The sequence below is a fragment of the Myotis myotis genome, unplaced genomic scaffold (assembly GCF_014108235.1).
Source record: "Myotis myotis isolate mMyoMyo1 unplaced genomic scaffold, mMyoMyo1.p scaffold_m19_p_66, whole genome shotgun sequence".
Lineage (NCBI taxonomy): Eukaryota > Metazoa > Chordata > Mammalia > Chiroptera > Vespertilionidae > Myotis > Myotis myotis.
Genome location: NW_023416375.1, coordinates 7,975 through 31,201, shown reverse-complemented (window position 1 = coordinate 31,201; position 23,227 = coordinate 7,975). Strand labels below are relative to the sequence as shown.

At 42.4% G+C, this 23,227-nt stretch overlaps 1 pseudogene; it reads right to left on the bottom strand.

Annotated features, from left to right (window-relative positions):
- The window catches only part of LOC118659666, a 37,117-nt pseudogene extending 19,687 nt beyond the window's left edge, over positions 1-17,430 (bottom strand).
- Positions 17,431-23,227: the final 5,797 nt, after the last annotated feature.

Below are 23,227 nucleotides of genomic sequence, written 5' to 3'. Positions count from 1 at the left end.
GGGAGGGCAGTTGTGGGTGATCAGGCCAGCAGGGCAGAGCAGTTGGGGCAACCATGCCTGCAGGGGAGGGCAGTTAGGGGCAACTGGGCTGGCAAGGGAGGGAAGTTAGGGGTGACCGGGCCAGCAGGGAAGGGCAGTTGGGGGCAACCAGGTCTGCAGGGGGGGGACAGTTAGGGGTGACCAGGCTGGCAAGGGAGGGCAGTTAGGGGTAACTGGGCCAGCAGGGCAGGGCAGTTGGGGGCAATCGGGCCAGCAGGGGAGCAGTTAGGCATTGATCAGGCTGGCAGGGGAGTGGTTAGAGGCAATCATGCAGGCAGGCAGGCGAGTGGTTGGGAGCCAGCAGTCCTGGATTGTGAGAGGGATGTCTGACTGCCCATTTAGGCCCGATCCAACCCTTAAGGGGTCCCAGATTGGAGAGGGTGCAGGCTGGGCTGAGGGACACCTCCTCCCCGCCTTGTGCACGAATTTCATGCATTGGGCCTCTAGTCCTATATAATAAAAGCCTAATAAGCAAATTGCCCTCTCTGGTGGTCATTTGACCAGGAGACCGGGAGTTCAACTGCTTGCTATGATGTGCACTGACCACCAGGGGTCGGTGCGGAACATGGCGGGTGTCGGTGACACAGCGCTGGCAGCGAACAGCAGTGGAGGAACTGTCAGCCCCAATGAGCTCAACAAGAGTGGGACCATGGCAGGATGGTGGAGCAGGTGAGTGGGCAGTGCCAGGCCAAGATGGGTGTGAGTGGGGGCCTGATCACCCTGCTGATTGCCCCACAGATGGTGACCAGCCCTGATCAATCACCCTGAAAATGATGACCAGCAGCAGGGATGGGGGGTGGAACTGCCACCCGATTCCCAGATGCTGAGGCACCCAGGTGGGGAGCCCGGCCCTGATCGATCACGCTGAAGATGGTGACCAGCAGCAGTGGCGGCGGGTGAAGCTGCTGCCCGACTCCCAGGCACTGAGAGACCCAGGTGGGGGCTCTCTCATCCATCATCCTGCAGACAGGATGGTGGAGCAGGTGAGGGGGCAGAGCCAGGTCAAAGCTGGATGCCAGTCAGGGCTGTGGGACAGAGAGGCTGGGGGCATAAGCTGGGGCCCGATCTCTTCAGGTCACACCAAGGGACCCAACCCGTGCACGAATTCATGCACTGGGCCTCTAGTACCCATTCAAACAGCCTGCTTATGGTGGGTGATAGAGCAGATTTTTGTGGAAAACCTGCTGCTCTCCCATACTGCTGGCAATATTGGAATAAATGCTCATATATGGTTCACCCCTGTCTCTGCTTAATTGGCTCAAGTAGTGACAGGCAGCATAGACCCATTATTTGTCCAGTTACACATGGACACAGACAATAAAGTAATGAAGGCCTGGAGGTACAGGGAATGGATGGAGGCGGGCAAAGTGGGGAAAATAGAGGATATCTGTAGTAGTGTCAATAATAAAAAATAAAATAATATAGATTAATTAAGAAATGATAGTAGAAGTATATATTTAGAAATATGATAATCATCAGAAAAAAATAGCTGAAAGAGAAATGGTTGCTAATGAGAAATAGTAAAGCAGTAGGTCAAAAGGATTCTGGCTTATTACAATCATGAATCACTCAGGAAGTAAAAAGAGATACAAATTATAAAAAGGGACCAAACAAATTCTGAAGTTAAAAATTACAACTGAAATGAAGAATTTCAACATGTCAACATAAAAACGTCCAAACTTACAGAAAATTTTTATAAGAGCTTATTTGAGCCAAACTGATGACATGCAGGAAAGGAATATCTCAGTGCTCCCTTGAGAGTGGTTATGCTTCCAAGGGCCTGAAAAAGAGGATTACTCTGGCATTTCTTTTTTAAATATATTGTTTATTGACTTTCAGAGAGGAAGTGAGAGGGAGAGAGAGATAGAAACATCAATGATGAGAGAGAATCATTGATCAGCTGCCTCCCTCCTGCCCCCTACTGGGGATCAAGCCCACAACCCAGGCATGTGCCCTTGACTGGAATCGAACCAGGGACCCTTTAGTCTGCAGGCCAATGCTCTATCCACTGAGCCAAACTGGCTAAGGCTACTCTGGCATTTTAAAGGTATGTTAACCTACTGCACAAGAAGAATGGACAGGGCTTGCCTTTTACTAGAGAAGCTCTAGGTCTGGGCATGATTACCCACCATGACCTGGCCAGTTAGGAATTTATGGTCAGATCACCTTTTGAGGATACTTTCACTCTCTGGTTTATTACAGAACCTCTTTTTCATTCAAAAATATCAGATTTGAGCAGGCATAATTGAAAATCATAAAAGTTGATGATAGGTCAATTGAAATTATTTGGTCTGAGAAACAGAAAGAGAAAAGAATGAAGAAAAATGAAAGGAACCCATGAGACCTGTGGGGCACTGTCAATCTTACAACATACATAATGGGAGGACTGCAAGGAGAGGAGAGGGATAAAGGAATGTGGAAGAATTTTGAAGAAACAATGGCCAAAAAATGTCATCCTATACAATAAAAGGCTAATATGCAAATCGATCGAACGGAAGAACGCCCAGTTGCTATGATGCACACTGACCACCAGGGGGCAGACACTCAACACAGGAACTTCCCCCTGGTGGTCAGTGCACTCTCATAGGGGGAGTGCCACTCAGTCAGAAGCTGGGCTCATGGCCTGCAAGCGCAGCCTCTCCCGCCTCCACGGCAGCACTAAGGATACCTCAGGGGGATTCTGACTGCTATCTTAGGCCTGCTCCAGGAAGACATCCCCCGAGGGGTCCCAGACTGCGAGAGGGCACAGGCCAGGCTGAGGGGCCCGCCCCCTCTCCCCCAGTGCACAAATGTCATGCACCAGGCCTCTAGTAATTTTATAAAATACATGAATCTACACATTCAAGAAGGTTAGTGAACTCCAACAAGAACAAACACAACAAATCCACACTGAGACACATTATATTAAAAATTTTGAAACAAGAGGGAATTTTGAAAGCAGCAGAATAGATGTGACTTGTCATGTACAAGGGAAAAGCCTCAAAAGAAAAAAAAAGCTAAAGTTTTCAGTAGAAACCAGAGACCAAAAGGCAGTGTAATGATATATTTAAAGTACTGAAAGAAAAAGACTGTTAGCCAATAATCCTGTATCTGGCAAAGCTATCATTAAAAATGAAGGAGAAATTAAGACTTTCCCAGGTAAGCAAATGCTGATGGACTTCATCACTATTTGATATATCCTACAGAAAATGCTAAAGGAAGTCCTTCTTGTTGAAATTAATGGACACTAATAGTAAGTTGAAGCCATCCTGTATAGTAAAAGCCCAATATGCTAAGTGTCCGGTCATCTGTTCAACCAATCAAAGCATAATATGCAAATGATATGCTAAGTCTGCACAACCTCTCACTATGATGTACACTGACCATCAGGGGGCAGACAGTTGACCAGTTGACATGTTGCTATCATGTACACTGACCAACAGGGGGCAGATGTTCCCGGTGGTAGGTTAGCTTGCAGCTGAGTCAGTGTGAGTTCCATTACACTATCAGGCTTTTCTCACTCTGCAGTGTGCATGAATAAGCTCTCTGAGCACTGTGTAAGAGTTGAATGGGTCCAAAGACATCCTTTAAGATCTCTGAAGGTAGCTGGTAGACCTTTGATAAATACCCAAGGAAAAAGATGATCCACTAGTGATTTGGGAGCTCCAATTTTTATCCTAATGGACACCATTTTAGATCACCGAGCACAGTGGAACAAATTAGATTTTATGTTGACTAGAGAGAGTGCAATGTGGAAATCAATTCATATATGTAGTCCTTCCTAAGGACTGCGCCCCTGGTAGTTATGGAGACTGCGCAGATGATCTCTGCTGAAGAATAATGAAAAGGCCTTTGCTAGGTGTAGGTAGTTCCAGAAGACACTAATATTTTCCTCAGGAGGAAGTTACTTTTACACTTAAGGAATATATTAGGAATCTTCCTCCCTACCCTCAGCTAGAGTGGGAAGAAATTCTTTGCAGTCCCATAAAAAGTCAACTTTATCAGTTCCAGTAAGGATCTAATATCAGTCACAGAATTCCATCCTTGTTTAAGACCATGTTTTCTCTTTTTATTGACTTATTCTCTAAGATAAATACATGTAATAGTGTGTTTATCTAAGATCTGTGTAACAGGCACTTGTTCTGATAGTTTCCAACAGCAATATGCCATTCTTTGTAGTCTTGTGGGCCTCAGAGAAGGTGCTGGGGTTGTGTAAACAAAGAAGTAGATAAGTAGGTGGTTAAAAAAAAGGAAGAGGCAATGCAACAAAGGGCCCTTAATTCTTATGAACTTTACTATTATCTATAGAGAATGACTTGTGTGCTGGAGGTAGATTACTTACTGATATTTTAGAATGTTTGCAAGACTTACACAATGTTTTTTCCTCCTAGCATATCATACAGTTTTATTCTATTTGACTGCCAAATTATGGAGATAGATTCACAGCAGGCAGCGATTCATTCAAAGAAGGAAAAAATGTAGCAAATTAATGGAGGAGTTGACTATTGTAATGTCTTCACTCTTCTGCCTGATAGACCTAGATTTGGGTTTAAGCCAATTTAAATTAAACGTGTTGTTAGGGTCAGAAATAGAATATATTGGGGACCAGCTATAATTATAAGAAATATTAATCATGCTCTGTTAACCATGATGGCTCTGTTCTGATTAAAGAAAGCACATTCTAACCTCATTGAGAGTTGTATGCCCTGGGACATGAGAGCTAACATCGAATGCAGTCTGTCCTCCTTCTGAAAACTGCCTATCATTATGGAAAGATTTTCAACTTCATGGCACTCAGCCCTAGAGGCCCCTGCTCTTTACAACCCCCAGCCCCTATTACCTGTAATCTGGTCACAGGGTGCCCAGGGCGCCCAGAGGCACCCACTCTCTCTCTCTCCCCTCCCCGCAGACTTCATTGTTTTTAACCTGTAATGATTATCCCATGCCCACTTTTCCATACCTGTAATTCCTATTTTCCCATGGAATATTGTCCTTCTACAATATAAGCAGCTGGCTTATGGTGGGGTGCAGAGCATATTTTTGTGATGACCTGCCACTCTCACATAATGCAGACATTATTGAAATAAATGCTTATATATGATTCAACCCTGTCTCTGCTTAATTAGCTGAAGTAGTGACAGACAGCCTGGACCCCTTGGTTGTCCGGTTACAGTATGAGTTAATACTTCATAGTGGTTGTTCTCAGTCTTTATTTTACACTAGAGGCTCAATGCACGAAATTCGTGCATGGGGGTGAAGGGGTCCCTCAGCTCGGCCTGCGCCCTCTCACAATCTGGGACCCATCAGGGGATGTCCGACTGGTGATTTAGGCCTGATCCCATAGGAATCCTTGCGGGATCAGGCCTAAACTGACAGTCAGACATCTGTCTCTCAATCTGGGACCACTGGCTCCTAACTGCTTGCCTGCCTGCCTGCCTGCCTGCCTGCCTGATCACCCTTAACCAATCTGCCTGCCTGCCTCATTGCCCCTAACCACTTGCCTGCCTGCCTCATCACCCCTAACCACTGAGCTTGCCTGCCTCATCACCCCTAACCACTCTGCCTGCCTGCCTGATTGCCTCTAACTCAGTGGTTCTCAACCTTCTGGCTCTTTAAATACAGTTCCTCATGTTGTGACCCAACCATAAAATTATTTTCATTGCTACTTCGTAACTGTAATGTTGCTACTGATATGAATCAGAATGTAAATATCTAATATGCAAGATGGTCTCAGGCAACCCCTGTGAAAGGGTCATTCGATCGCCAAAAGGGTCGTGACCCACAGGTTGAGAACTGCTGCTAACTGCTTGCCTGCAGCCTGGTTATCCATAACCACCTCCACTTGCCTGCCTGATCACCCCTAACCACTCTGCCTGCCTGCCTGCCTGATGCCCCTAACTGCTCACCTGCCTGCCTGATCGCCCCTAACTGCCTCTGCCTCGGCCCCCACTGTCATGGCTTCATCTGGAAGAACATCATGAACGTTCGGAATAACATTCAGAAGGTCGTTTGGCTGTCCAGTCTAATTAGCATAGTATGCTTTCATTATTATAGAAAATTATAACCTGAGGATATCTTACAAATGTGGGATTTCCAACCCCACTCACAGAGATTCTGAGATGGAAAATCTAGCTTATTGCCAAGGAACTGTCATTTTTTAAAAATACAACAAATTTCATTTTATAAATTGAGTGGTCAATTACATTAAAAACAACAGCACCATTATTCTAAAAAGACATATTTAATGAAGAAAATGTGGGAGTGAAAAAAATAAGTTTGGCTGCCATAGCATTACTGTATTTCTTTATTGTTTCCAATAGTCTTTTGGTGGAGTCTTTAGGGTTCTCTATATACAGAATCATGCCATCTGCAAACAGTGACAGGTTTACTTCTTTATTCCAAATGTGGATGCCTTTTATTTCTTTTTCTTGCCTGATTGCTCTGGCTAGGACTTCTATTACTATGTTGAATACTATTCGTGAGAGTGGGCATGCTTGTCTTGCTCCTGATATTAGAGAAAGAGATTTTAGTTTTTCATCATTGAGTATGGTATTAGCTGAGGGTTTGTCATATATGACCTTTATTATGTTAAGGCACTTTTCTTCTATAACATTTTATTGAGTGTTTTAATCATAAGTGGATGTTGTATTTTGTCAAATGCTATTTCTGCACAGATTGATGTGATCATGTGATTTTTTATCTTTTGTTTTGTTAATGTGGTATATCATATTGATTGATTTGGGCAATCCATTTTTGACAAAGAAGCCAAAAACATACAATTGAATTTCCTTCAATAAATTCTGTTGGAAAAACTGTAAACCACATGTAAAAGAATGAAATGAGACCACTATCTGATACCATACACAAAAATTAACTCAAAAGAAACTTGAATATAAGGCCTGAAACAATAAAAAACATAGGCATATGGATCAATGGAACAGAACAAAAAACGCAGAAATCAACCCACATCATTATGGTAATTAATATTTGACAAAGGACGTAAGAACATGCAATGGAGTAAAGACAGTCTCTTATAATAATGGTATTGGGAAAATCTGGCAGGTACATATAAAAAAGTGAAATTGAATTAATATCTTACACCATACACATGAATAAACTCAAAATGAATAAAATACTTTAATGTCAGCTTTGAAACCATAAAAATAATAGAAGAAAACATAGGCAGCAAAATCTTAGACATCTCACATAGCAGAATTTTTAGAAACATCTCCTAGAGCAAGAGAAACAAAGGAAAACATAAACAAGTGGGACTACATTAAACTAAAAAGTTTAACGTAGCACAGCAAAGAAACCATCTTCAAAATATAAAGGGAACCCACTGTATGGGAGGACATATTTGCCAATGATAACATTGGATAAAGGGTTAATTTCCAAAATATATATAGAACTCATATAATTCAACAAAAGGAAGGTAAAGAATACAATTAAACAACAGGCAAAGGACTAAATAGGCACTTCTCCAAAGAGACGTGAAAAAGTGCTTATTGTCACTAATCATCAGAGAGATGCAAATTAAAATGACAATGAGGTATCACTTCACACCTGCCAGAATGGCTACCATCAACATATCAACAAACAACAAGTGCTGTCAAGAATGTGGAGAAAAAGGGAACCTTAGTACACTTCTGGTAGGCATGCACACTTGTGCAGCCACTATGGAAAACAGTATGGAGTTTTCTGCAAAAACTAAAAATTTGAACTGCCATTTGACCCAAAGATTCCACTTTAAGGAATATATCCAAAAAATCCTGAAACACCGATTAGAAATAATATATGATAGGGAAGATAGCAGCATTATTTACAACTAGAAGCTCAGTGCATGAAATTCGTGCACAGGAGGGGGGGACCCTCAGCCAAGCCTGCACCTTCTCCAATCCGGGACCCCTCAGGGAATGTCTGACTGCTGGTTCACAAGGATCAGGCCTAAACTGGCAGTTGGACATGCCTCTTGCAATCCAGGACCACTGGCTCCTAACTGCTCACCTGCCTGCCTGCCTGATCAACCCTAACCCCTCTGCCTGCCTGCCTCATCTACCCTAACTGCTCCCTTGTCAGTCTGATCGCCCCTAACCACCTCTGCCTAGGCCCCGCACCTGGGAGCCAGGATTCCCTCCTCCAGCCAGGCTCAGGCACCTGGGACATGGGCCAGCTTCGCCCAGGCTGACCACAGTCGCAGGGGACCTTGGGGGGCTGACTTTGCCCGGGCCACAGCTGCAGGCACCTGCAACCATGAGGCAGGCAGATTTACTCTCTCTCCCAGGCCTCAGCTGCAGGCACTGGTGCCCGGGACTACAAGTGGGTGGCTTCGCCCAGGCCCAGCTTTGTCAGGAAGGTCATCCGGAAGATGTCCAGTCTAATTAGCATATCACCCTTTTATTAACATACATAGCTAAGATTTGGAAACAGCCCAAGTGCCCATCAGCAGATGTGTGGATAAAAAAACCGTAGTATATTTACACAATGGAATACTATGCAGCAGTAAAAGAGAAGGATTTCTTACCCTTTCAGATAGCATAGATGGACCTGGAGCTTATTATGCTAAGTGAAATAAATCAGGTAGATAAAGACAAATACCATATGATCTCACAAATATGTGGAATCTAATGAACAAATTAAACAGATGACCAAAAAAGAATCAGAGGCATGGATACATGAAAGAGTCCAACAGAGGCCAGAGGGGATGGGAGTGAAGGTAGGAACTGCATAAAAAATAGGAAAGATAGTAGCCATAATATATATGCATAGTCCGTGGACACAGACAACAGAGTGGTGAAGGCCAGGGTACAGGTGGCGCGTCCTGGGTAGAGGTGGCCAAATGAGGTGAAAATGGAGGACATCTGTAATAGTGTCAACAATTGAAAAAAACACACACACAACTGATAATTAAAAGCCAAACTAAAGAATAAAATAAAATATTTGTAATGCTTGTATCTGGAAAAGGACTCTTATTCCAATTATATAAACACTGTTGTGGTTCTAAAATGTAAGAGAATGCAATAAAAAATGAGAAAAAACTTTGAACTGACAATTCATAAAAGAAGATATTAAGTGGTTGACAAGCACATGAAAAGATGGTCAGCATAATTAGTCACCATGGAAACACAACCTAAAACTGCAATGAGATAACTCCTTAGGAAGGCTTACACTGAAAAGACTGACAATATCAAGTGTCAGGGAGGATGTAGACCCACTAAAACTCTCATACACTGTTGCTGGTAACCACTTTAAAAGGTGTTTGGCAATTTATTAAAAAGTTAAATATGCACCTGCCATACAACTTAGATATATCACTTCCAGGCATCTACCCATGAAAAAGAAAAATATATATCAGACAAAGATTGTGAGTAGATATTAATAGCAGCTTTTCCCCATAATAGTCCAAACTGGAAATTCCCTAAATGCCCATCAATAGGTAAACAAATAAATAAAATATGCTATACATTGAAATACTACTCAACAATAAAATGGATAACTGCTTATACATGCAACAATGTGGTTGAATTTAAAAATTATCCTTCCGAGTGAAAGAAGGCATCAGTAAAATAAATAATATGTGAGTGTATTCTTTCATTTTTATGAAGTACAAACTAATTTATAGTAACAAAATGCATAGCAGGGATTGCCTGGGGATGGGCAGAGGGAGGCATATATAGCAAAAAGGCACTAGGCATTTTTTGGAATGATGAAAATATTTTCTATCTTAACTATGGGAATGATTTCAATGTTTTGATGGTTTTAAGTAGGCAAAATTCATCAAAATGTATACTTTAAATGGATGCATTTGATTGTGCATAAGTTATTTCTCAATGGGATTAACATAAAATTATAAAAACTTGTATTTTCAGTCAGATAGAGGAACTCACATGATACCTTGTTCTATGAGACCTTTCAGTGGGGGGACATAGAGCTGATTTATATGGGGTATGTGCTCACACTAGACATGACATTCCTGAAACCAGTGTAACCCCATATTCTAATTTGCTTTCAGACTAGTGAGACTCTGGGACTTTACCTGAAGTATTCTGAAGTCAGATGGCAGGAGAATAATTTTTCTCTTCCCAGTGTGTATTTTTGTCCTTGTGTATCTAGTGATTAGTAGTAAATTCCCAGGCTGCAGTTGAAGCATGAGGCATTGTTATGAGGACAGAAAGGAACTGAACTGGACCTTGGACCAGGAGCATCCAAGTGCTTGGAGGGTGTGTGTGGATCATTGAGGCAAGTAAAGAAAACGTTCAATCCCTGGAGGCCCAAGAGAATGAAATCCCTTCAGTGCAAGCCTCAGACAGAGATGTGGTTCTCACCAGCAGGGGCCATGTGGTGGGATAAAATAAGTGCATCCCAAATTCACCCACCTTCTTTCCAAACCTCTTCTTTTTATTCTCTAACACACTCATCCTATCTCCATCTTACTAGTGTCTCAGGCCCCAAACAGAGTCATGTTTGACTCTTCTCTCTCCTCTGTCCTTACAATCAGATATGACATCATCATAACTCTCAATCAATTGACTCACACTCATTGATCTTCTAAATGCAGGCACTTTGCTTGACAATGGGGATAGGGAAATAATTAAGGAAATGTCTGAGAGGATCCTATGAACCCACAATCCTGAAGCATAGAGAGGGGCTAGGACAGGAGGAAAGGTGATATGAAACAGTATTAGTTGAGGCTCCTCTCCCCTTTGGTGACCCCACTTCTAATTCTAGAGCAGGGGTCCTCAAACTACGGCCCACGGGCCACATGCAAATACAAATACTGTATTTGTTCCCGTTTTGTTTTTTTACTTCAAAATAAGATATGTGCAGTGTACATAGGAATTTGTTCATATTTTTTTTTAAACTATAGTCCGGCCCTCCAACAGTCTGAGGGAGAGTGAACTGACCCCCTGTTTAAAAAGTTTGAGGACCCCTGTTCTAGAGAATGGAGAAGTCATATGGTCAGACCTTTCTCACATATTTTTACCTTCAAATTAAGACTGTAATTCCATTCTTGTGTCTTTTTCTGGTCCCTAAAGAAGAAGTGACCCTATGTGTGGTGAAGGATATTAAGTAAACATTGTGGTGATCATTTTGTTACATAAATATGTAAAATCACTATATTGTACAGCAGAAACTAACAATGTTATATGTCAATTATCTATAATTATAAAAACACTAGAGGCCCGGTGCACAAAAATTTGTGCACTCAGGGGGGAGGGGTGGTCCCTCAGCCCGGCCTCTGCCCTCTCGCAGTCTGGGACCCCTCAGGAGATAACGACCTGCTGGCTTAGGCCTGCTCCCAGGTGGCAGAGGGCAGGCCCAATCCCTAGGTGCAGCCCCTGGTCAGGCTCAGAGCAGGGCCGACTGGGGAGTTGGGGCGCCTTCCCCTGTTATGAACAGAGCAGGGCAATCGGGAGGTTGTGATGCCACCCTCAGTCAAGCTCAGGGTAGGGCCGATTGGGGGGTTGGGGCACCGACCCGTCACACTCAAGGCAGGGTCGATGGGGAGGTTGCAGCGCCACCCCCTGTCATGCACAGAGCAGGGCCCATCAGGGGGGTTGGGGCTCCGTACCCTGTCACGCACAGAGCAGGGCGGATTGGGAGGTTGCAATGCCACCCCCTGTCATGCACAGAGCAGGGCCAATCAGGGGGTTGGGGCACTGCCCCCTGTCACTCAGAGCAGGGCCCATCAGGGGGGTTGGGGCTCTGTACCCTGTCACGTACAGAGCAGGGCCAATCAGGGGGTTGGGGCGCTGCCACTCTCACACTCAGGGCAGGGCCGATGGGGAGGTTATGGCTCTACCCTGTCACACACAGAGCAGGGCCCGTGGGGGGTTGAGGGGTTGGGGAGCTCCCCCCTATCAGGCACAGAGCAGGGCTGATCAGGAGGTTGGGGCGCCTTCCCCTGTCACAAACAGAGCAGGGTGGATAGGGAGGTTGTGGCCCTGCCCCCTGTCACACACAGAGCTGCAGGGCGATCAGGGGGTTTGGGCGCTGCCCCCTGTCACGCTGATCCTGGTGCCGGGAGGCCTCATGGCTCCACTGATCCCGGTGCTGGGAGGCATATTACCCTTTTACTATATAGGGTAGAGGCCTGGTGCATGGGTGGGGGCCGGCTGGTTTGCCCTGAAGGGTGTCCTGGATCAGGGTGGGGGTCCCCACTGGGGTACCTGGCCAGCCTGGGTGAGGGGATGATAGCTGTTTGCAGCTGGTCACACACCCTTCAGGGTAGGGGTCCCCACTGGGGTGCCTGGCCAGTCTGGGTGAGGGCTGAGGGCTGTTTTCAGGCTCGGGGTGACTGAAGCTCCCAACCGCTCCTTTTTTTCTTTTTTTTTTTTTTATTCTGGGCCAGCTTTAGCTTTGAGGCTTGCCTCCAGCTCTTAGGCCTCCGCGGCTGAAAGTAGGTTTCTGGCCTTTGCTTTCTGGCCTTTGCTTACAATGTTGCGAATCTGCTGGCTGAAGTCCTGCGGTTACAGAGTTTCTGAAACTGCCGGCTCAGAGGCCTGCAAGGCAGGCGGGGAACATTGGAGTCCTCCGTCACTGAAGCAAGCAAGCCTCATGTTAGTTTCAAGCTGCCTGGCTGCCGGCCGCCATCTTGGCTGACAGTTAATTTGCATATCTCGCTGATTAGCCAATGAAAAGGGTAGCGGTCATATGCCAATTACCATGTTTCTCTTTTATTAGTGTAGATAATATGCTAATTAGACCGGACAGACAGACATCCTTCCGGACAAAGCCTCGGCCGTGAGGACCAAGGGCAGCTGCGCAGTGGCAGGGTGATGGTGCCTTCCCCTGATCAGCCTGGTCGCCTCCTGCAGCGGGAGGCCAGATTACAGCTTAGGGGGAAGGGGGCCTAAGCCATCAGTAGGACATCAACTGAGGGCTCCCGGACTATAAGAGGGCAAAGTCCAGGCTGAGGGACACCACCCCCCTCCCTAGTGCACAAAGTTTTGCACACCAGGCCTCTAGTATCACAATAAAAAAGTTAAAATTTTTTTGACTTTCCTCTGCATCTCTGTCCTCTAGCCTAGATCTTATTGTGGCAGGATAGTAAGAAGCTAAGAAAATTCCTGGGCAAGTGGATAGGGAAACTGAGACAAGAAAGTTAAACAAGGACAAACAATTTGAACAACTTAACAACTAGCTTATGAATCACAAGAGCTTATCTTCCCTAATCATAGACACTTGAAAGCAAATGGTTTATACCCCCCCCCCTTCCTAACCAGGGAATACAGAGCTTAAATCACCCTCGTCTGGGAAATAGAGAACAGAGACCCAATTAATGCCATTTGTGCCAGCTAAATCCAAGGACAAATGAAGTTAGGGGAACAAAAAAAACCCAGACACACAAAAAAACAACAAAACAAACAAACAAAAAAAACATTAAAGCCAGGCAGACCCAAGATAAAATTAAAACAGTAAAGCAGACCAAAGAATTACCCCAAACTACACTATATCTTCATTTTGATGCATCAGCACATTCAGAATGCACCTGGAAAGCTGATGAATATTCTGCTGAAACCCTCCCCTAAGATTCTTGCCTTTGGACAAAGAAAAAAAAAGAGAAGGAAAGAAAAGGAAATATCCTCAGGACAAAGATTCACTATGGGTTCACTCTAGAGCAGCAGTTCTCAACCTGTGGGTCGTGACCCCTTTGGGGGTCGAACGACCCTTTCACAGGGGTCATTCGAAAATACATCCTGCATATCAGATATTTACATTACGATTCATAACAGTAGCAAAATGACAGTCATAAAGTAGCAATGAAAATAATTTTATATTTGGGGGTCACCACAGCATGAGGAACTGTATTAAAGGGTCGCGGCATTAAGAAGGTTGAGAGCTGCTGCTGTAGAGCATGCCCATGCCCCTTCCCCCTAAATTCTAAAGGTCCCCACGAGACTTGCAAGCAGGAGAGCATAGGGCAGTTGCAATTTGTCCTGGGCTTTCCCCCTGATCCTATCTTCAGGGTCCCTTTTTTTCTGACTTCCCAGTGAGCTAAGAGCAGCCCGCCTTGATTCACTTCTTTCTCATGTTTCTAGGAAACTATAACATTGCACAGCCTAAGGTCTCTCCTGTTGCTTCTTCTACCCTAAGTTCTTCCTGTGTCTCACAGTCCCCAGCTTTAATAAGCATCCTCTGAAAATCACCTGGACTCGTGTTGTGAAATCTTTTCTATATGAAGTCAAGCACCCACACATTACAGGCTGGCCTGAGGCAGACCTGCTCCAGGCCATCCAGGCCCGTCCTTGTCCAGTAACGTTATTATTCTCGTTGTATTGGAGATGCTCTTGGACATGTTGGGTTAATGGTGTGGAATGGCTTATTGAATCAGAAACTCATCCAAACTTCCTGGCTGTAGCCATTTTGGGGTATCCATCCTCTTCTGATGGGGGACATGGTGATGGAGGCACCTTTTATATCATGGAATCCTGTTTTAATTTCTCCCCCTAAATAAGTTCCTGTAGGATACTTATTGAACATTGGGCATTGGTTTGCCCTATTTATTTGACTGATTTGTATGAAAAGCTGTTGAATCTGTTATTTCTCTCCCTATTATGGTCCATTGTGGACATTGCATCCAGAAACTCATATTTAAATCATTTGTTTACAAAATTTTGAAAACTCTTCATTGGTTTAGGATATCATCACATTACTTGGCCATGGCCCTCAAGGCCTCTCATAATCTGGCCACAACCCAGTTCCTTCCACAACCACTCTTCTTCCTACTTCCTACTTTCTAGCTCAGTTTCGTCTCTTAGAATCTACACTCTGCCATCTTTCCTCAACCTCACTGTTGTCTTAATCCTGTATATGGAGGGGATACAGAATACATGTGGCACTTTGGCAAGTGAATTATTTTAAGATGAAGGAAATTAAGAACCAGCAGACTCACAAAAAGCTTTTAACTTCTCTCTTAAATGCATTGTTTTTTGTTTTTGTTTTTGTGTTGTTTTTTTACATAGGGGGCCTATAGTAGGAAGAGAGCTGTCACCAGAGATAACTTTTTATATAAAAAAAGACTTTATCTGCCTGGTACAGCGAACATTTTTTTAACCAAACATTTCCTTTTCTCATCATTTTGTGAAAAAAAAAAATTTTTAAATCAGAAAGACTTATCTGTATGGCATAGCAAACATTTTTTTCACCAAACAATTGCTCTTCTCATTGTCCTGTGAACTGTCCTCCCCCTTGAAGCTCCAGACTCCTACAACCTTCTCCTTAGCCCAGGATGGTGTATGAGCCTTGATTGCCTGACTGCCTTTGAGTATTCATATGCTTTGAGGGCTTCTGTATATATGTAATTATATTTGGTTTTCTCCTGTTAATCTGTTTTATGTCAATTTCATTATTAGACCAGTCAACAAAGCTGTTAGGGAAGAAGAGGGTATAATATGTCTCCAGCAGTAAAAGTCTGGAACATGTTGGATTCTCTGTTTAACCTTCTGTCCCTGTTTAACTCTCTGTAGCCTCAGGTTTGCTGACGACCCAGAAAGCTGGAATGCCACCCAAAGGTAAAGGTCGTGTCCCCAGGAAGGAGGTTAATGAAGGTACAGAGTGTGGGTGTTATATGTTAACTTGGAAATGCATTGTTCTTTCTGGTGACCTATATGATATCCACCATATGCTTTTACTGTTAACCCTTACAGAGAAAAGATCCCGTCCTTGGTAGGTATGGATTTATTCCCTGCCAGCCACCACTGGGAGCAAGCAGCTGCTTTGCCCGTGTATGTAAGTTTCTCCTATTAAAGCTATAATTTGAATTAGGCTACAGGTCAGTTCTTCAGAATCAAACTTGAATTTAGACTTTGGGGATTTCCCCCTACACATGGCTTACTGCACAGAAGTACCCTGCCCCATATGACTTGGAGATAAGACTCACCCATGTCCCTTTTCACTTATAATGAAGCCAGACACAAACCATTTAATTATTATTTTGCTTCAATAAAGATGAACTGAGCTGTTTGCCTCCACTGATCAATCACAATAAACTGCTTGCAAGTGCAAGTAAACCTTAACTCAGCTTCCCTCCTTTCTCCAGTCCCCTGAACTTTGACCCACCCTCCTTGTGACCCAGCCAACAACCCTTCCTTATAGATCCTGCCTAAGAATCAGCAAACCTCAGGGGAAAACGTTCCCTGATTACCCCACTCCCTCCTCTCCTGTTCTTTCCAGCGGAACCTTGTTGGTCCTTCCTGTGAAGACAGTGCCTTTCTTCGTGGCCTGTGAGATGCTTGCAGCTCTATGGCTGGGTTGTTTTCCACATCGCCAGAGCCTCCTTCCCTTACTGCAATAATCCTGTTGATGGGGAGCATAAGACATTTTGGGGGTTAGCAATCTGAATTTGTTCCAGTAACCCGCTTTCTACTCTGCACTCTCTTGCTAGCTGGTAATTAACTCCATTTGTGAAAGAATGTAGGAGACTAGCAGCTGGACTCTGGACCTAAGCTAATCAATGTCCCTAATGCACATTCCTAAAGTCACTGTCCCTTCCTTAATTATCTGGACTTGCAAGAGCTATTTACCTAAATATTTCCAATTTACAAGGGGCCATAAGCCAAGGATGTAACAACTTAACTAGTGGGAGGTCACTGGCGCCATCTAGGATGGACATTTGGATACAATCTAAATTAACCATTCTAACTGATTCTCAAATTGGGGGGTGGTGGGTGAGAGTCCACTACAAAAGCTTGGTAGTTAGGAAAAAAAGAAACTCAGAAATATATAAAGAGAAAATCTCATTGTCTAAGTTGTCAGGATCTGGATCATAGAGTCACCTGAACCAGCAACGCTGCTTTGAATAAAGGCTTTTCCTGAAACCTCAGAGTGTCCAACTGTCTCTTTGCGCCAATTCCATAAATTCCATATTCCATAACACTGTCAAAAAAGTCTCCTGACTTGTCTAGAGTATTTTTATTTGATAATACAGATTGCCAAATTGTTTCATTGTCTGTTGAATAGTTTACTCCCTTTTACCCAGATTTGGAGTGGGTTTATTTTGTGTTTTTTGGAGCAATGTCTATGCCAGATTCATGTAGTGTTCTAGGATGTCTTAATCTGCTGTTTCTCTGACTGTTCCTTATGGCTATTTCCATAAATTTTTGTTTCTATTTTAGTCCTTGAGTCTATCTCTGTTCGCCCTATTTCTCTCCCTCTTCTTCACTTACCTGTCTCCTCGAGGTCAGATCCTGTCTTCAGATTCACTCCAGTGAGCCCTGCATGGAGAGGAGGTTCCTTCCCAGAGCCTGGTAAGCTGCTGACTCTGACCTCCAGCTGAGACTTACAATCTGACTGTGGTCGAGGTGCCTGAATTTATACAACAAGAAGGATGTAAAAAAGTGGTTTCACTTTTGGATTTTCTAAAAATTCAGCTAAATAAAAAAATTATGTCTATTTATTTTTATTGCGATTTTGTTTTTTAATATTAGTGTAATTAGAAGACTAATTGTGTGTGTGTGTGTGTGTGTGTGTGTGTGTGTGTGAGTGTGTGTGTGTGTGTGTGTGAATCAATGAGGTTTAGGGTGAACACAAGATAAAACACACATAATAAACAGGATAGAGATAGAATTTGGGAGGAGACATGGGCACAATTTGCAGATCAGTGATTTTCTCAGAAAAGTGCTTTAACTGCTTTGCTGTTCTAATTCTCATGTAACCTAAGGACAAAGGGAGAAGCATGCTCCCAGTGCTAATGAAATCTGTTAGTTTTTATTTCTAGGAAATATCAACAAAAACATTGGATTTGAAACATACATGATATAAAATGAAACGAATACACAGTTATAGAACATTGCATGTAGCTGCATGCAAATTCCTAATAAGTGCACTTAAAATATTCTCCAGGAGAGATCATAGGATAGAACACAAACCTAAACAACATACTCCTGAACAACCAATTGGTCAAAGAAAAATCAAAAGGAGATAAAAAATATTTTGAAACAAATGAAAATGAAAACTCAACATAAGCAAAATCTCTGGATGCTTCAAAAGCAATTGTGAGAGGAAAGTTTGTAGTAATAAGTACATACATTAGGAAAATAGAAAAATCTTAAACAACCTAACTTAACACCTCCCTCCAATAACTAGAAAAAGAAGAAACTAAGTCCAAACTTAGCAGAAGGAAGAAAACAAAGATTAGAGTTTAAATAATTGAAATAGAAAAAAATTAAATGAACATCTGGCTTTTTGAAAAAATAAACAAAATGGACAAATCTTTAGCTGGGATCAGTAAGGAAAATAAAGGTTCAAATAAATAAAAGCAGAATTAAAAGAGGAGGCATTTTAACTATGACAGAAATACAAAGAATAAAAAAAATAAGTGGGGGCATTACAATTCAATGTTTTATTAACTGTACTATTATAAATTCAAGCTATATAGTCAAGAGACTGCAAGTATATTAGTGTGTTTTTTAATTTAAAAAAAGAAATACAAAGAATCATGAGATACTATTATGAACACTGGGCAATCTAGAAAAAATGGATATATTTTTAGAAACATATAACCTCCCATGGATGTTAACAAAGAAATATAAAATTTGAACAGACCTATAATAAGTAAGGAGATTGATTTGATAAGCAAAATTCCCAAACACAGAAAACCATAAGACCAGATGTCTTCAAATGCAAATTCTGCTGAACATTTAAAGAATTAATACCAACTCTTTCAAACTGTTCTTAAAAATAAGGAGGAGGGAACACTTGGAAACTTATTTATTTAGGCCAGAATTACCCTAAAAACAAAGGCAGATAAGTACATTACAAGCAAAGAAAACTATCACAAAAGAAAAAGGCAACCAACCTAATGGGAGAAGATATTTACAAACAACTGCCTCAACAAGGGGTTAATATCTAAAATATATAAAGAACACATGCAAATCAAGACTCAACAAAAAAAAACAATTGAATTAGAAAATGGGGAGAACAGACATTTCTCCCAAGAAAACATACAAATGGCCAACAGATGTGTCCTATATGGCAGCCCGCAGCTTCCTTTATGCATTCTGAATGAAGGAGGGAATGTAAGGAAGGTTAAATGAAGGTCTGAGAAAGCAAGGTGCGGATTGACTCACACCATAGTTAAGATTATGTGCTCTCTTCTAGGTGGTTTCTAGGTAGTTTTGCTTCTGAGGGGTCTGAAAAAAGCCATTTCAAAAAGATGTGCTAACTTAGATGCACAGAAACATGGACAAGGCTTGCCTAAAGCAAAGATAGTCCTTTTATTAAAGAAGCTATATGCCTGGGCTGTCACTACCCACCATGAGCTGCCCAGTTAGGAATTTATGGTCAGATCACCCTTTTGAATCCACACGTGCACAACCACTCTTTTCCTTTTTCCTGCCTCCTAGTTCACTTTCTTCCCTTAGAAACCACATTGCGCCTCTTTCCTCAGCCTCATAGTTTTCTTAATGTTGTACACTGAGGGGGAGCAGAATATGCCACCCCAATATGTCCTGTGTTGGCATGTGGATTGTTGAGTTTAAGGCAATGAAGACCCACGTGACTCAGGAAAAGCTTTTCACCGCTCCCGTAACTGCCTAAAAGAATTTAGATACAGGCTCTGTACCTGGAAGAGACCTTTACCAGAAATACCTTTTTCTGTTAGACGTATCTACCTGGCCTGGCAAACTTTGTTTAGCAAACATTTACTCTTCTCGTCTCATGTGAATTGTCTTTCTTCCCTTTGAAGCCCCAGACCCACTCTCTTCTCCTTAGCTCAGGATGGAACATGCGCCTCAGTTGCCTCACTGCCTTTGAGTCTCCATGTCTTTCTGGGGCTCCTATTTGTATGGAATTATATGTGGTTTTCTCCTGTTGATCTCTCTTAGGTCAATTTAACTATTGGACCAGCCGATGAACCCAGAGGGGCAGTGGGGAAACTTGTCCTCCCCTCCAATATTGTTACCTGAGCCCTTCCCCATTTTCCTTGCTCAGATTTCAATACTCCTGATCACTCAGTTCAAGTTTCTCATTTGTGAAGCCTTCTCTTTCCTTCCAGATTTAGTTCATGCCTCTTTTTTCTGTGCTTACAGTAGCACCTGTTACCTACATGAGTCATAATAACAATGTTAAACTTCTCCTGGAGCCCTTTACTCCAGGAAAACAGCAGTGGTAAAAGCAATCTATCCGCCTTTTTGTGTCCTAATAAACAGCTGACTGCAAAGAACCACTCTTCCCCTTATGACTTAGAGAGGTAAGACTCACTGATGTCTTACCTTTTGACTTATAATGAGGGCAGACACAGACCCTTGAAATTCCCATGCTTTGCCTCATAAATAAGGTTAGCTGAGCTATTTGTCCTCACTGATCAATTGAAACAAAGCTTCTTAAGTAACTAAATTTTCATAATGCAACTTAAACATGAGTTAAGCTTCTCACCTTACTCCAGTCTCCTAAACATGGAATTAAGCACCTCCTTACCCAGCATCCACCCATCCTTAATGATATCTCCTAAGAATCAGCAGACTCTCTTACTATCTGTCTCCTTCACACCCTGTTTTCTGCCTGGCCTTGCAGAGGCTTGCAGCTCTATGTTTGTTCCCGCCCCCTCCCTACCTCCATGTTACAATAGTCTCCTTCCCCTTATTGCAATAATTATTTCAAATAAAGTATTTTTTTTACCAAGTTTAGGTTTTATTTGACAATCCAAATTACTAAATTGTTTCATTTGTTTAGATATTGTATTCCCTTCCCTTCAGATTTTTAGCTGTTTTGTTTTAAAAAAAAAAAAAAACAATGACAAGGCCAGTTTCATGCCGTGTTCTTAGCATGTCTTAACCTGCCTGTCTCTGACTGTTCCCTATGATGAGTTCCATCAATTTCTGTTTCTGTTTTAGTCTCAGAGTCTGTTGTTGTATCTTTCTGTCTCCCTCATATTCCTCCTTCTTCACCTACTTGTCTCCTTGAGGCCAAGCCCCCGTTTTCAGATTATTCCAGAGAGACCTGCGTGCAGAGTAGGTTCCTTCCCAGAGTCTGGTAAGCTGCTGACTTTGGTCTCCAGCTCAGAAGTAGGCTCCTGCTATGGTGGTGGTGTCTGACTTCACCCCCCAAGTAGGAAGGGAAAAACTGGTTTCACACTACTTGTTGGTTGTTTTTGTCTTTTTAAAAATTCAGCTGATTAAAAGGAATTCCTTGTTTGCTTGTTATTTTTTTTGTGTGTGTGACTCCTGGGTTTTAGAATTACTCCAAATAGAAGATTAATGTTGATGTGTGTGTGTGTGTGTGTGTGTGTGTGTGTGTGTGTGCCACAGTTGGAGGTGGGTGAGCACAAGGGAGAAGCATGCTTTCAGTACTAATTAAAATTGTTAGTTTTTATTTCACATAAAAGACTATTTGCAAAAGTAGCTGTGTTTTTTTTATTTTGGTTGATTTAAAAAGTAGCAAAAATTTTAATGTCATGTTAGCTGATTTGGATGATTCAATTCAACACTAAATTGAGCTAAACTCCAAAATCATATTGTGTGCTTATGGTGAGAAGGAGAGAATTTCACTGTTCTCTTTCACATTAGAGCTTTTCAGTGATGTTATTTCTGACTGTTTTCCCCTGTGAACAGAAACACCTGAAATGGAGTCACTAATGTGATGGGGCCCTAAGGTGGAAATGGAGAGGCCCCTGGGAAGTTGGTTTTATTCACCTTCACACCCAAATGGAACATGAACTTTTAAACCACCAACCACAAGTGGCTACATCCTGTTGCAGTTCTCAGAATGAGGCTCATTTCCCCGAAATCCAACCTAGCAACTAGCTTATAACCTATTCTCTATAGACTAATGTTATTTTGCCTACACCAATCATAATTCTTTCAAAACAAGGTATGTAAGCCTGTGGTTTTGCCTTTTAAAGTCTTTCTCCTTTCTCTCACATCCCGCCCCACTTAGAGCACTTTCCAGGTTCCTCCTGAATCTATGTCTCCAGGTTAAAACCCCTAAGATCCAAAATAAACTTTTGATTTGATTTGTAGCCTCAGTTCTTTCTTGTTTGACACCCTCAAACCTAAATCCCATGTAAGCATTTGTTTTGTTGAGTATTATCTTTGTCCAGGTTCTAGTTCATGATAGTATTGCTTGTAGATAAGTAACTCCTGCTCCACTGTTCTTCTTCTATTTCAAACTTTATGTGTCTGACACACACATATTCTTTCCAATGGACCTCACTCATTTCTCCATTCCTCCAGAAACCCTACCCACATAGTCTCATATTACCTCTACCCACCCCAGTATACCTGCACCATTCCACCTTCATGGACTATATTGAGCTCTTCTGTGCTGTTCTCTCATAGCGTTTAGTATACACTTAAAATTCTCTTATCACATGGTGCTGCATTGTATCTGTTTGCTTGTTTATGTGATGTCTCCCAAACCACAAACATCCCATCTTTCTGTGTTCCTCCCGATTTGGGGGCATCTGCCTTTTTCATTTTTATATCCTAGTTCCAACAAAGTGCATGACATATATAGATAATCAAGAAATGTGTGATGATTGAATAAGAAAATGAGCATATCTCTCTGAGTTTGTTTTTTCATGTATGTGTGAAGATATTAATAGCTATTTCAGTGAGTTGACATGAAGAACAAAAAGGATATAAGAGGGTTGACATATTTTCTTACCAATAAGATTTATCTTTTCCTACTCTTTTTGCTTAGTGAAGGAGCACAGGAGTTTTCTTTTCTTTTCTTCTCTTTTTTTTATAGCCTTGAAAATTCAAGTGTATATTTCCTAAAAACAAGAATTTTAACCAAAGTATAGTGATCTGTTGGGGTCCAGCCCCAGCAGGTCCAGAGGTTCCCAAAGGTGTGGATGGAGTCGGCGAAGAAGGAATGACACAGAGACAGCGTTCAGATGATCAGCATAGTTGGTTCTCTAGCCAGGTTCTCCAGCCATGTTCTCCAGCCAGGTTCTATGTCGAGTTTTCTAATAGGAAAGGTTTTTTCCACTTTCCCTGGTTTTATTGAGAAACAATTGACATTCATCACTGTATAAGTTTAAGGCATATGGCATGATCACTGGGTTTACATATATTATGAAATGATTACCACAAAAGATTCAGTTAACATCCATCATATTTTTAAAAAATGTATTGGATTTCAGGGAGAAGGGGAGAGGGAGGGAGAGAGAGATAGAAACATCAATGGTGAAAGAAAATCATTGATTGGCTGCTCCTTGCATGCCCCACACTGGGGATCGCACCCAAAACACAGGCATGTGCCCTGACAA